The 14,385-nt window shown below is 48.8% G+C and overlaps 1 long non-coding RNA gene across 1 annotated transcript; it reads right to left on the bottom strand.

Moving 5' to 3' along the window:
- Window positions 1–5,026: 5,026 nt before the first annotated feature.
- Window positions 5,027–6,012, bottom strand: LOC143819679 (uncharacterized). The gene is made up of 3 exons (XR_013225039.1): window positions 5,535–6,012; window positions 5,296–5,415; window positions 5,027–5,162 (listed from the first exon to the last, which is right to left on the bottom strand). It is a non-coding gene; the product is annotated as an uncharacterized LOC143819679 (long non-coding RNA).
- Between the last annotated feature and the right edge of the window lie 8,373 nt (window positions 6,013–14,385).

Genomic DNA, 14,385 nt, shown 5'->3' with positions numbered 1-14,385 from the left:
CACTTAAATGTAAAGAGCACATCTCATGATTAATCTCATGACTGAGATGAAGTTCAAGATTCAAAATTTACTGCGCAAAATTACGTGGTTTAAACCCCCAACCCGTTCCTCATTAGTGTTTTCCAAGGAAAAATGCAACTCCAGAAAAGCCTATTCAAACAACATGGAGTTCGGGTGAGAAAAATTGAAGTGCCTAGGAGTGCTTTAAACTTTGGAACCACATTTAGGTGGTGTTGACCTATGAGAGTCTTACAACCCAAAAGAACTTTATATCTCTGACCCAGCTTTCTTGGGCTACTGCCACCTCAGGAACTATTTTATTAACTTTTTACTGGTGCCTTTAAAAAAGTTAATTGAGTTGATTGTGCTGTTCCCGTTTTATGTAAACCACCCCGAGCCTCTGGGGTGGGCGGTATATAGAATGAATGAATGAATGAATGAATGAATGAATGAATGAATGAATGAATGAATGAATGTTACCCTCTGATAATATTCAATTATGTATTTCATTCATGTTATTTATAGTTATTTTTCTAAATTTAATTTAGAATCTGCTTTCTCACTGGGGCTCAAGGTGGATTACACAGTGTGGATTATGACAGCCTTTTTCAACCTTTTGACCATGGAGGAGCCCTTGAAATAATTTTTCAGGCTCCAAGGAGCCCCAGAAGTGGTGCCAGCTGGCCCTGCCAAGTCACTGGAAATCTGTATGAACAGACAGGTTCAAGGAGGGCTGAGAGGGAAGAGAAGAGGTGGTTTAAAATGGGAATAGTCATACAGGCTCCAACCCCTTCCAGGCACAGAAGCCACGAGAGAACTCATTCATGCTTGGGAGGGGGAGCAATAGAAGCATCTGGCTCCCTAGGTTGTGGCCATCCATTATCAATCATCAGAAAGGCCAAAGCTGAGAGTGAGCTAAGATTGGCCAGGGAAGCCCATTGTAACAAGAAAAGACAATTCAGTTATAGAATCATAGAATCATAGGGCCATTTCGCACGGCTTCAAAGTAGCAGGATGGTTGCAAATTGGAAACGCTACAAATTTGCCATAACCCACGACGTCGTACACAATCTGCAACAGTCCTGCAACCGACCCGCAAAAAGCGCTTCGTTGTAGCGCTTCTAGGGGAATCCAGAAAAGTGGATTCACCCTCAGGATAGCGATACACTCCTGCAACCAATCTGCAACAGTAGCGCCACAGACTTGTGCGTTACCATTGTTGCGGTTTCTTCAAAGTCCCTCCTCCCGAGCCTTTCCTCCTAACTTCCGGCAAACTGTCCGCCATCTTTTTTCTCCGAGCGAGCGGGGATCTACGAGGCAACGAGACAGCGACTGGCTTTCAAGCAAGATCACTTTCTGAAATTCTGCCCGGACACCACAATAGTTTTCCAAAAGCACAGTGGCACACACCGTCACGTTCCAAACATTTGCCCATAGCTTAAAACCCCGTCTACCTTAGGCCAGTACTAGCGGAGTCAACGTACGGGGATCATTTTTAAAAACTTTCCTCTGAGCGTGCCAACGAACGTTCGCCGCTCGCAGTCTCCTGTTTAGATTACTGGGGTTCAATAGATATGATTCGAGGTGATTTCATGAGGGGCGGTTTATGTGTAGTGGGTCTTTGTGTGGTTCCGGGTGCGTGGTTGTGCTTGGGTGCGGACAACCCCTTCCATCGGCGGCTAGACCTCCGGCAAGCGGAGTCGCCGTCCGCCGTTCATTTTAAAAAAACTTTCAGCTGAGCGTGCCAACGAACGTTCGCCGCTCGCATTCTCCAGTTTAGCTTTGAGGGGTTCAATAGAAATGATTCCAGCATGAGGGGCGGTTTATGTGTAGTGGGTCTTTGTGTGGTTCCGGGTGCGTGGTTGTGCTTGGGTGCGGACAACCCCTTCCATCGGCGGCTAGACCTCCGGCAAGCGGAGTCGCCGTCCGCCGTTCATTTTAAAAAACTGTCCGCTGAGCGTGACAACGAACGTTCGCCAGTTACATGTCATTGATTTATGCTTTGGTTGGTGAATATTATTGGGGAACTGTCGCGTACCACTGCAATTGCTCTCGGTTTTACACCGGCATGCGTTTTTGTAATGGCGGACATCTCACTAAAATGGCTCCCGCTGCATGTTCAAACTGCTCTTCCCGCGTGTGGACGAATCAGCGCATGCGAGAAGTCAAACAAAAGGCGCTAATCTGGCCATTAGGAGCAGATCCTGTTCCCGCGCGAGGAGTTTTGAACGTGACATGTGACCTAATGTGGCCAATGTGCGTGTCCCCTACTGCCCTCCACCAATCAGGAGCCGGCTAGTCCCTTTGTCTTTGTGTGCGGGAAGGTATATGATCCGTTGCACCCTGCACCTCGCACCTCCATTTTGCTCAGCTACTAGCGAAAGCACCATGGAATCCTCTTCTCAAGCCTCGTCCGTCCCTGCAACCGGCCGTGGCCCAACTTGGAGGGACGCGGAGATCAGGGACCTGATCGCGATTTTCTCGGAGGAGAAAATCCAGGACGCCTTCCAGTCCTCTCACAGGAATAGGGAGGTCTTCGAGCAAGTGGCCATAAAGATGCGTGCCCTGGGCCACAACAGGACCGGCCTTGAATGCCGGTCGAAGACCAAAACGATGCGGGCGGAGTACATGAGAGCCGTGAACCATAACAAGGGTTCCGGCAACGAAAAGGTGACCTGCCCCTACTTCGAGGAGCAGCGCCAGCTGTACGGAGACGGGGAAGGAGCCGGCAGGCCGAAGCGCGTCGGGAGGAGCCTTAAGGTGGTTCGGAAGCCGGCTGCCCCGGTCGAGGAACCACCCGCTGAGGAGGATCCCGGCGAGGGCACCTCGTCCAGCTTTCGGCCTCCACCCCCCGTCCAGCAACGACCAGCGGAATTGGTCACGGTGGACCTGATGGCCATCGCTCCTGGGGAGCCGGAGGAGGTTCCTGAGCAAACGCCCCTTGCCTCCGGTAAGTAATTTTCTTTTTATTTTATATTTTATTGTTTTTATATTGAGCAAATGTGTGTTCTGACGTTTGGGGATCGTTTTCTCGTGTGTTCGTTGCTACGCATAATATGATAGGATGTTTGTGGATTGCTTTGGGTGGCTTTTTAAAACGGTTGTGTTTAACCAACAACCCAAACAGTTTTGCAGCATGCCTCAGCCATAGGCCTTCTGCAGCGCTCTAGCCACTACTTTGGGACCTTGATGTGTGGTTCAGGTTGTGTGCTTGCTCCTTTTTCACTATTGTATGCCTTGTGTTCGTTGCAACGCATGCTATGCTTGGATGTTTGTGGATTGCTTTGGGTGGCTTTTTAAAACGGTTGTGTTTAAACAACAACCCAAACAGTTTTGCTGCATGCCTCAGCCATAGGCCTTCTGCAGTGCTCTAGCCACTTCTTTGGGAGCTTGCTGTGTGGTTCAGGTTGTATGCTTGCTCCTTTTTCACTATTTTCTGCTCTTGTCCACAGAGACACAGATGCCTGGGACGGTGGTCCTAGAGTCCCCTGCAGCAGTAGCAGAGGACAGTGATTCTGGGGCGTCCACAAATGTTGGTAAGTATCAGTTGCAATAAGGGGGGGGGGGTTTAACTGCTTTGTGCTTTTCTGTTTGTGCAGGGCAGCAGCACTGCCAAGAGACAGAAGATAGTCCCTCAACGTTGCTGCTTTAGGGTTTGAAGCTTGCTTTGCCACACTTTGGTCCTAAATCATGTTCTTTTTTCCCTTTTTTCAGATTTCATACCCGGGACACAGGAGGAGGAGGAGCGTGGGGTGGCTGGACCTCCTGCCCTGCGCAGGCGGATACAGATACAAGATGGTGAGCGTGCATGAACTGTTCCTTTCGAGCCATGGCTGCAGGACAATGTCTGTGTGCAATAACTGTGTGCTTCCTTTTCATTTTTGTGCTCCCCTGGCATTGTTCTGAGTCTTGGTTTAACATGTAACCAAGACAGGCCACCATGGGCAAACAAACAATAACCGTGTGCTCCCCTGGCATTGTTCTGAGTCTTGGTTTAACAATATGTGACCAAGAAAGGCCACCATGTGCACCAGGGTGGGTTTTGACTGTCTCGTTGTTACTAACAGTTCTTTTTCTCTTTTTTTGCCAACAGAGGTCCTTTCTGAAGACGACGAGCCAGCTGGCTCACCACCCAGGGGCGCTCTCCCGGCTGAGGAGAGGCTGGCCAGGGAACGCGGCAGGCTGCGGCGCGTCTCCGTCCTGACTAGTGTGGGAGAAAGGATCCTGGAGCACTGCCAGGAGGAGTCCAGGCGTGCAGCTGCTGCAGACCAGGCGATGCTCTCCCTCGTGGCCCAGGAGGGCAAAAAATTCCGTGCCATCCTTAGAGATTCGAACAACTCACTACGCGAAAGCGTGGAGGAAGTTCGAATGATAAGGAGGCTGATGGAGAGGGCGGTCGCGGTTATGGAGGCGGCCACCCCTCCTCAGATTACAGTGAACGTCCCCCCCCCAACCCACACCCCCACCACCACCTCCAGCACCCACCCCACCCCCCCACCACCTCCAGCACCCACCCCACCCACCCCCTCTCAGAATGCCGCGACCCAAACGAGAAGGAGGACTGTTCTCGGGAAGAGAGTCGTTAAACCCGCGGACAAGTTCTCCCCCTCCTAGTTTGGGCCATTTTGTCTGTTTATCTGTGTTTGCTGTTGTCTGTTCAATAAAGTTTATGTTTTTGACTCTGTCTCTGTGTACCCTCTCTAGTGATTGTGCCTATTCTGGCACCGTTGTGTGGGTTGGAGGTTGGAGGGTGTTTTAAAGGTTAAAGGTGTTTTAGGAGTTTGGGGTGAAAGGTGTGCGAGTGTAAGGAGTCACACTGGAGTCTTTTTCAGGAAATTTACAACAACATTTTATTTTCAGAAACAGTTCAACAGGGGAAAAAAACAAGGGAATGTAACTTGGACCCCCCCACCACCACCCCCACCCTCCAAGAAAGCCAACTTTTTTTTAACAAATTCAAATATTTAACAGGGATAGAAAAATGGGCAAAGTAACTGGGAACCCCCCCAACACCCCCCACCCCAAAACACAAAAAGAAAACAAAACTTAGGTCCCACCGCTCCCCTCCCCAGCCCCTTCCAGCTCCCTCACTCTCCTGCACAACCGTCCCATGGTCCCCCGCACTTTGCGGCGGAAGAGGTCTTCGTCCTCCTTCTTCTTAACTGTGTGGGGAGGGAGAAAAAGTACACATTAGTGCCAGACATATTTTCCAATTTTTTTAGTTTACATGCATACACTTTTTGGTGGCCGTAGCCACAGTGTGAGAAGAGTTGGGCAGTGGGGAACATAACCTACGTTCTTCCGCCTCCCTCTGCTGCCTTTGCTGCTCTAACTCCCCTTTCAGGTCTGCCACTTCAGCCTCTAAGGCAGCCACCCTGGCCTCCATGGCACGCAGCCTTGCCTCCATAGTTTCTGCTATAGAAATCAAACAAAGAATTTAATAGCACTTAAAATGGAGGCATCACAGCAGGCTCCCATATTGCTCCATGGGGGAACACACACATGGGTCTCCCGCACAGACATAAAACTCTCACCTGCAGCCTGTCCCGAGGTGGAAGGTCCCTCTTCCTCCCCCTCCTCAAGCTCAGGTGCTTTTGCCATCTTGGATGGTGATTGTGTGGCTGGGCAAAGAAAAAGAGAAATCATAATTAAAAGCACACAAACCAGAGATGAAACACAGCTGGTAGACACACCACAGTTAGAGTCAAAGCGCATAACCAAAGTGGTTCTACACAGTACTGGCGGGCTAAGTCAGAGGGGGTTGACAGCATCTAAGTACTTTCTCGAATTTCATTGGGGACAGTAGGGGAAAGAGGCAGCTAGTCATGCCATGCATGTTTAAGGGCAAAACACAACGAGGGCAGCACTTACCCATATGCCTCCTCATTTCCAGGGGGGGCTTCCCAGCCTTCTCCCATATTTTCACCATCTGGTCGTGGAAGACCGTCCTCCCGCTTGGCTGCGGGACCCCCCCCCCACTGCTCCAGACTGTTGAGGAAGTCCAGCTTCACTCGCTTAAATTTTGTCCGGACCTGCTCCCAGGTCCGGACATAGCCCCTCTCCCTCAGCTTTGATGCCAACACCAGATAAGCACCCTTGGTGTGGCAGTGGGTGCTGGCCATAAGGCGGCCAACACTTTTAGATTGGAGCACTAGCTCCAGAAGTGCCTCAGCCTCGGCGCGCTGCCAGAAGGAGCCCTTCCGTGGCTTCGGCATCTTCGGAATGACGGTTAGGGAACGAACGTGCGTTGCTCCGATCGACCACCCCTATTTTAAATGTATCAAAGCTGCCCACCAATAAAATTATTCCTTGGAACATAAGTGGATTGATCCTCCGGTTTGACAGGGGTCGCCAATACTTCCTGGCTACCCGCCTCCCCGAACTTTCCCCGTTCAGCGCTTCCGTATTGTGTGTGTCAATTTCAGTGGGGAGTTAGCATTTAGGGCTGTCAAAGTGCTTTTCGACCAGAGAATCCCCGTTTTTTTGCAGGCAAAGTACACAAACCGCACAAGACAAGGTTAAACAAAGAACACCAAACTTTATTCAACAACAGAGTGGGAAAAACAATTAAACACGCCTCCTGTTTCTGTAGATGTGGGTGGCTATGGCGTCCCGAACCTTGCACCCCTCAGCATAGATCCTTTTTCTCCTTGCTTCAGGGATGTCTTGAGTGTCCTCAAGGACCACAGGATCAGGTTCATCCACAGGGAAGGGGATGTTATGTCCCTTGTCCTCGCATATGTTGTGCAAAATGACACACGCGATGATCAGCGGAGTCACATTGTCTATATGCACATGGAGTCGGGACATCAGGCAACGGAACCGGGACTTCAGACGTCCAAAGGCACGCTCCACTACATTCCTTGCCCGGGAGTGACTGAGGTTGTAGTGGCTCTGCACGTCTGTCCTTGGCCGCTTGTAGGGAGTCATGAGCCAGCGTCGTAATGGGTAGGCTCCGTCACCGAGCACCAACGCCGGCACACGCACGCCCTCAATGGTGGCGGTGGGGTTTCCTGGAACAAAGACCCCTTCGTCCATGGCTTTCCTGAGGTTGGATTCCCTGAAAACAAGGGCATCATGCCTCCTGCCACTCCACCCCACCTCGGCATCGATAAACCGGCCGGAGAAGTCCATAGTTCCTTGCAGGAGAACAGAACAAAAGTCCTTCCTGTTACCGTACTCCTTTATGCTTCCCCCGGGGGCACGGATAGGGATGTGGCTTCCATCGACGGCCGCAAAACAATGCGGGAATCCAAGCCTGGCAAACCCGTCCATACTCTGGAATAAGGGAAATAAAAGAATATAAGCCATGGCATGTCAGCGTGGGGTGTATCGCGTCTTCGTTGCTGACCTGTCAAACAAGAAAAAAATTTTAAAGGGCAAAGGGGATCGAATGACACTCACCGCTCCAAGCCGGTCTCCGAGGCACACGACTTTGCTGAACAATTCCGCCTCCATGGCGAGGCAGAACTCCTTAAGGATATCGCCAACCGTAGTGACTCCGAGTCCGAATTGCTGGGCTACTGTCCGGAAGTACTGAGGGGTTGCCAAGTACCACAATGCGACCGCCACCCTTTTTTCCACTGGCACGGGGCGCCGCATGCCAGTGACTTGCCTCTCCATGCGTCCACGTAGAGCCTCCACGAGTTCAAAAAATGTCCCCCTAGACATTCTAAAGTTGGCAATCCAGTGGTCATCATCCCAGCGAGCCCACACAAAATTTTCCCACCAGTCAGAGGATCTTTCGTCCGCCCAGAACCGGGGGGGGGAACCGGACCTCTGCCAGAGCTTGCCAGTGCCTCTTTGCCGCCATGGTTGCCCGTTGAGAACGTCTTGTGCTGCTGGTCATCGCTCTGGCAATACGTTCTCGGTATTCCTCTGAAGCAGCCCTCCTATGCTGCACAGTGGTGCGGATACGCTGGACCAACGCAATCATCCGAGCCAACAATTGAACAATAATCCTCTCCATTTCAACGTTAACCTGTGCTGCGGGCAGTAGGCTACGCAAACAAAGAGAGGCCGACCGCGTGTCTGCCCAGGTGCATATAAGCAGGTAACCTGTGGGCGTGTACTGTGGGCGGGGATTAACCTTTCAAACATATCAATGCATCAACCTCTGGTTCATAGAAAACAATAGAAAACACGTTCCAAGGGCGCCAATGATTTGACGATAACGCGTTGCTACGGGTTTCCCAAGGTTTTTTAAAAAAAAAGGGGACCCCGACAAGTCCGGCTTTAGGGTCGAGGTCAAAGGTGTGCCCGCAGTTTGATTGACGGGCACGGGAGGCCAGAAGCGCTAAAAAGGGACCTCCTTTGTAGCGAAAAGACGGAGAACCGGAAGCCTGTGGGTTACGAAAGTGACGAGAAGTGAAAGTGCTAAATTCCGCAAAAACCGCAGCTGTGCGTTACGGGCACAGCTAGTTACATTTCGCTAGTTGAAGTAGCGATTTCGCTAACAGCAACCAAATAGCAACTTTGAGCTCTGTGCGAAATGGCCCATAGAGTTGGAAGGGGGCATACAGACCATCTAGTCCAACCCCCTGCTCAACGCAGGATCAGCCCTAAGCATCCTAAAGCATCCAAGAAAAGTGTGTATCCAACCTTTGCTTGAAGACTGCCAGTGAGGGGGGAGTTCATCACCTCCTTAGGCAGCCTATTCCACTGCTGAACTACTCTGACTGTGAAATTTTTTCCCTGATATCTAGCCTATATCGTTGTACTTGTAGTTTAAACCCATTACTGCATGTCTTCTCCTCTGCAGCCAATGGGAACAGCATCCTGCCCTCCTCCAAATGACAACCTTTCAAATACTTAAAGAGGGCTGTCATGTCCCCTCTCAACCTCCTTTTCTCCAGGCTGAACATTCCCAAGTCCCTCAACCTATTTTCATAGGGCTTGGTCCCTTGGCCCCAGATCATCCTTGTCGCTCTCCTCTGTACCCTTTCAATTTTATCTACGTCCTTCTTGAAGTGAGGCCTCCAGAACTGCACACAGTACTCCAGATGTGGTCTGACCAGTGCCGTATACAATGGGACTATGACATCTTGAGATTTTGATGTGATGCCCCTGTTGATGCAGCCCAAAATGGCATTTGCCTTTTTTACCGCTGCATCACACTGCCTGCTCATGTTTAGTTTACAATCCACAAGTACCCCAAGGTCTCGTTCACACACAGTGCTACCTAGAAGCGTATCCCCCATCCAGTAGGCATGCTTTTCATTTTTATGACCCAGATGCAGAACTTTACACTTATCTTTATTAAATTGCATCTTGTTCTCATTTGCCCATTTGCCCATTGTGTTCAGATCTCGTTGAACTCTATCTTCTGGAGTGTTTGCCAGTCCTTCCAATTTGGTGTTGTCTATAAACTTGATGAGTAGTCCTTCCACCCCCTTATCTAGATCATTAATAAATATGTTAAAAAGTACCGGACCGAGCAGCGAGCCCTGAGGTACCCCGCTACTCACCTCCCTCCAGTCTGATGAAACACCATTGACAACAACTCTTTGAGTGCGGTTCTCTAACCAATTCCCTATCCACCTAACTATCTGAAAATCCAGATTGCAGTCCTTCAATTTATCCATCAGAACATCATGGGGAACCTTATCAAAAGCTTTCCTAAAATCCAAGTAAACGACATCAACTGAATTTCCACGATCCAGCAAACCTGTCACTTGGTAAAAAATGGAAACCAGGTTGGTCTGACAGGACCTGTTGGAGACAAATCCATGCTGACTTCCTTTAATATCTGCTCTATTATCTTACCCACAACAGAGGTCAGACTCACGGGTCTGTAGTTTCCCGGGTCATCCTTCCACCCTTTACTGAAGATCGGAATAATGTTTGCTCTCTTCCAGTCCTCCGGGACATCTCCAGTCCTTAAAGAGGTCCCAAAGATGATGGACAAAGGTTGTGCAAGTTCTCTGGAAAGTTCTTTGAGCACTCTCGGGTGCATTTCATCTGGCCCAGGGGATTTGAACTCATCCAGTGCAGCTGAATGACTCTCAACAATCTCTCTGTCCATGTCAACCTGCCACCCAGACACTATCTCTTGGCTACTGCCATCTCTAGATGTGCCTAAACCCTTTGACCTGTTGGAAAAAACAGATGTAAAATAGGCACTGAGCCTTTCTGCTTTCTCTGCATCCTCCGTTAGAGTTTGTCCATCCACACCCAACAGTGGGCCTATTACCTCCTTTACTTTACGTTTGCTCCTCATATAATTGAAAATCTTTTCTTGTTTCAGTGGGCTTCCCTGGCCAATCTTAGCTCACTTATGTGAGGAGACAATAGGCCCACTGTTGGGTGCAGATGGATAAACTCTAACGCAACAGTGCTACCCTATGATGAAGTGGGCATGCGCACGGAAGCTTATACTCGTAATTGGTCTTAAAGGAGCCACAGGACTCAAACATTGTTCTAGTGCAGTGGTTCTGAACCTTCCTAATGCCGTGACCCTTTAGTACAGTTTCTCATGTTGGGGTGACCCCCCAACCATAAAACTATGCAAGTGCCCTTTCACAGAAATTACACCAAAACTGACCAATGGTGTGAAGATCCATTATTCATGATTGTATATCATTTTGTTTTTTCCCCGGGGTTTCTCAGTTCAGTTCTGCCTCTTGTCCCACCATGCTGATATGGCTCTTTTCTGCTGCTCCAGACAGATGAACACACTATCTCAATCTACCCCAAAAGGCTGTTGTGTGAATGGCACCCACCGGCCAAGCTGCTTGCCCTGCTGTGACCACTGTGAAAGAGTTGTTCGATCCTCAAAGGGGGTCCCGACCCCCAAGCTGAGAACCACTGTTCTAGTGCTACCGTATTGTCTGCGTAGAAATCCCTCTTGACTACTTGCATAGTTTGCTACACATATTATAAAAAGGTAAAGGTAAAGGTATCCCCTGTGCAAGCACCAGGTCATGTCTAGCGTTTTCATGACAGACTCAATATGGGGTGGTTTGCCAGTGCCTTCCCCAGTCATTACCATTTACCCCCCAGCAAGCTGGGTACTCATTTTACTGATCTCAGAAGTATGGAAGGCTGAGTCAACCTTGAGCCGGCTGCTGGGATTGAACTCCCAGCCTCATGGGCAGAACTTTCAGGCCGCATGTCTGCTGCCTTACCACTCTGCGCCACAAGAGGCTCTACACATATTTAATATTAAAGTATAAATATCAAAAGATCTTTTTTGCAATCTACTAAGAATGCACAAAAGTGGGCTCTTTAAACTCACTTAGAATTTTGCATCACCCCCCAAAATTGGACCCCCGGGGTCGTTCCACAGTTCATTTCTACTGTTAATGAGAGAACAGTATTTTCCTAGCACTCAAATGTGATGTTTCGTGCGTGGGAAAGATTTTGCTTCTGCATCCAATTATCACATCAGGCCTGGTAATGCTGTGGGCCGTCTGGTTGCACAAGTATTGAAAGGACTCATTACTTAAACCACTGTTGAGCAATCTTCTCTCCATCCCATTCTTCTGTAAGAGTTTAAAATGTGTCACTGTGTGTAATTATTCCGTTCTTGGGGGACTGCAGGATACTCCCTACTGAAGCACAGAAGTGCTACTTCATCCTGAAGAATAGTGGTAAAGGTCACAAGGGTGCCTACACTCATACCGCACCATTTCATGCTTCTTTAATTTTTGATTTCCAGTCCCAGTGTGAAAATACAACTGCCCGGATTCATTTTAAAGAGGCTTTGATGGAACAGGTCCCCTTTTGCCCACCCCGTTTTAGCTAGTTGACAACTCCAGGAGGGCTGCAAAAGGGTCTCTCTGGGTAACCGCCACCACTACCTGGGTGTAAACTGCACGGAGCTTTTATTCCAATCCCAGGTTGATTCAGTCCCTGCCGTCTACACAGAATGTGATTTCTGTTTGAGCAATTTAAATTTTCCTTCTGCAACAAGCATGATTGATCTGGTATGATCCTACCCTTATTGTGCAATATCTTAGAGTGCTTTTAACCCTCAATATTTTAAGAATCGGACTGAGAAAGCAGGCTGTTTTTAATCTGGGCTCTGCTCCGTGGTAGAGATTCCCTGATTGACCAAAACTGCCCATGTGACAAGCTTGCGTTAAAGGAGAAACCCCAAATTTCTCTCAACTTTTGTAGGTCTTGGATTTTTTTCTCCCTCTTCTGCCTTCTTCGATCCTCCCCCCCACACACACACACATACAGCCATTGCTTCCCCTCCAACTGCCACATTTCTATGGGGATATGAAGAAGTGTATCTTGCAATCTCTGTGAGTTGGCAGGAATGTCTCCTTGAAGCTTTTCTATTTAGCAGGAGAAGGAAGTGGGCTTGGGAGAGAAGCGGTTCATTCAATATTGCCTCACAGAGAACTGTCTGAAATGGAGACATTTCATACAAGGAAGTATGGCTCATCCTCGTACCCTATGGGTTGGACAAAGATTTACAACATTGGATTGCCTCCTGAGGTTATGAATGGAGATGTCACAGCTAAATTAGTCCTAAATCACGGCCTACAGAAGAGATTGAATCCTCAGGCTCGCTGAGAGTGAAGGGATGCACAGCTTCTGGTAAATCTGTGGGTGTTCATGGGCCACTCAGAAAGGTCTTATGGTGTTAAGGTGGATCATCTTGACGCATAGGTAGGGCTTAATTTAAGACAGGGCCAAACCACGTAATTTTTGAAATGCTTTGCAATCTCCTGCTGCAAGAGAAGAAGTCTTTTTTACTTTGGATTGCACTATCATCTGTTCCACTTAATATTTCTGGTTGGAGGAGACTTAAGTGCCACTCAGTGCTTAACACCCACTCAGGGCGGCTGTCCTGCCCCTGAGTGCCTCCTCCTCCAACCGGCTTGCCTGTCTGTCCAGTGGCCTGCCAGTCACCTTCTGTCCCCCACCCCTGACCATCCCCTCCTCCATCCACTTCCCTCTGAGGCTCGGAGGCTGCAGATCCCTGCCGTGTGAGAGTGCCCCTGCCAGTGAGTTCCCTAACAGCTGCCTGCAGCCTTTCCAGGTCCTGTGGGGACGGAGAGATCATCTGCAGGGTTCTTTCACCCCACCCCCACAATCTAGGACCTGTTGTATTCCTGAATGCTATGGGCTTTGCCCCTAGTTATTAATATAACATCAATAACAAGACTGCATAATATTAAAAAGACTTGCATTTCTCAAATTTTTTACCATTGAGAACCCTCTGAAACTTCCTGCAGCTTTGAAAACCCCCAGAAACAGTGCGATCGTGCAGAATCAGACCTGGACTGTTTTTGGAAGGGTGACCCCAAAGAATCTTAGGATTGTGACTCAGAGGCAAGCAATGACAAGCTATCTTTGAACATCACTTACCATGAATACTCCACCAGGGGTCACTCTGACTTGATGACAAGAAAAAAAAGAGTCCTTCTTAGTCAACATTAGATATTAAGAAGGTTCAAATGATCTGATATATAGTCATTAAGATGTATATAGTCATATAGTCAATATAGAAAAGAAGCCAACTAGAATACCAATAACATGAATGGTGTATCATTCATTAGCCATCTCGACATCTCCCATTATTACTGATTGTACTAGATAAAGTTGCAATAAAGATGGTAAGATTGGAGTGGGGGTGAGTGGGTACTGTACCTTAAATGCATATAAATTGTAATGCTATCTCTTAATTAAGGATATTATTTATTTATTTATTTATTTATTTAATTAATTTATAATTGGATTTATATACTGCCGTTCGCCAAAAGGTCTCGCGGTGGTTCACAATAAAATATAAAATCAAAGTAAAATCACATACAATCCCATAAATAACCCATTATTACAATAAAAGATGGCATTCTATTCTATAACTTTCCCCACTTTCCCCGCTTGTTCAGAGAGAGGTCGGGCGTTAATCCTGTAAGAGAGAGAGGAGAGAAAGACTGGCTGATGGATTAGGGATCTTGGATGGAACCCGAGCTCTGCCCTGGCCTCAACCATATGCCTGGCGGAAGAGCTCTGTCTTACAGGCCCTGCGGAAAGATGGTAATTCCGACAGGGCCCTTAGCTCCTCCGGGAGCTCATTCCACCAGGTTGGGGCCAGGACCGAAAAGGCCCTGGCTCTGGTCGAGGCCAGGCGGACGTCCCGGGGGCCTGGGACAGTCAGTAGATTCATACCAGCAGAGCGGAGAACCCTGCGGGGGGCATAAGCAACCAAATGGTCCCGCAGGTAAGTAGGACCCAAGCTGCGTATGGCCTTAAAGGTTAATATCAACACCTTAAACTTGACCCGGAAACAGACTGGTAACCAATGAAGATGACGGAGTACTGGCTGAATATGGGCCCTCCAAGGTGTCCTAGTGAGGACCCTAGCTGCCGCATTTTGTACCAGCTGTAACTACCCAGTCAAGGGTAGGCCTGCGTAGAGCGAGTTAC

The sequence above is a fragment of the Paroedura picta genome, chromosome 10 (genome assembly GCF_049243985.1).
Source record: "Paroedura picta isolate Pp20150507F chromosome 10, Ppicta_v3.0, whole genome shotgun sequence".
Lineage (NCBI taxonomy): Eukaryota > Metazoa > Chordata > Lepidosauria > Squamata > Gekkonidae > Paroedura > Paroedura picta.
The sequence above is the reverse complement of the archived record's forward strand: the minus strand, read 5'-3'. Positions and strand labels throughout refer to the sequence as shown.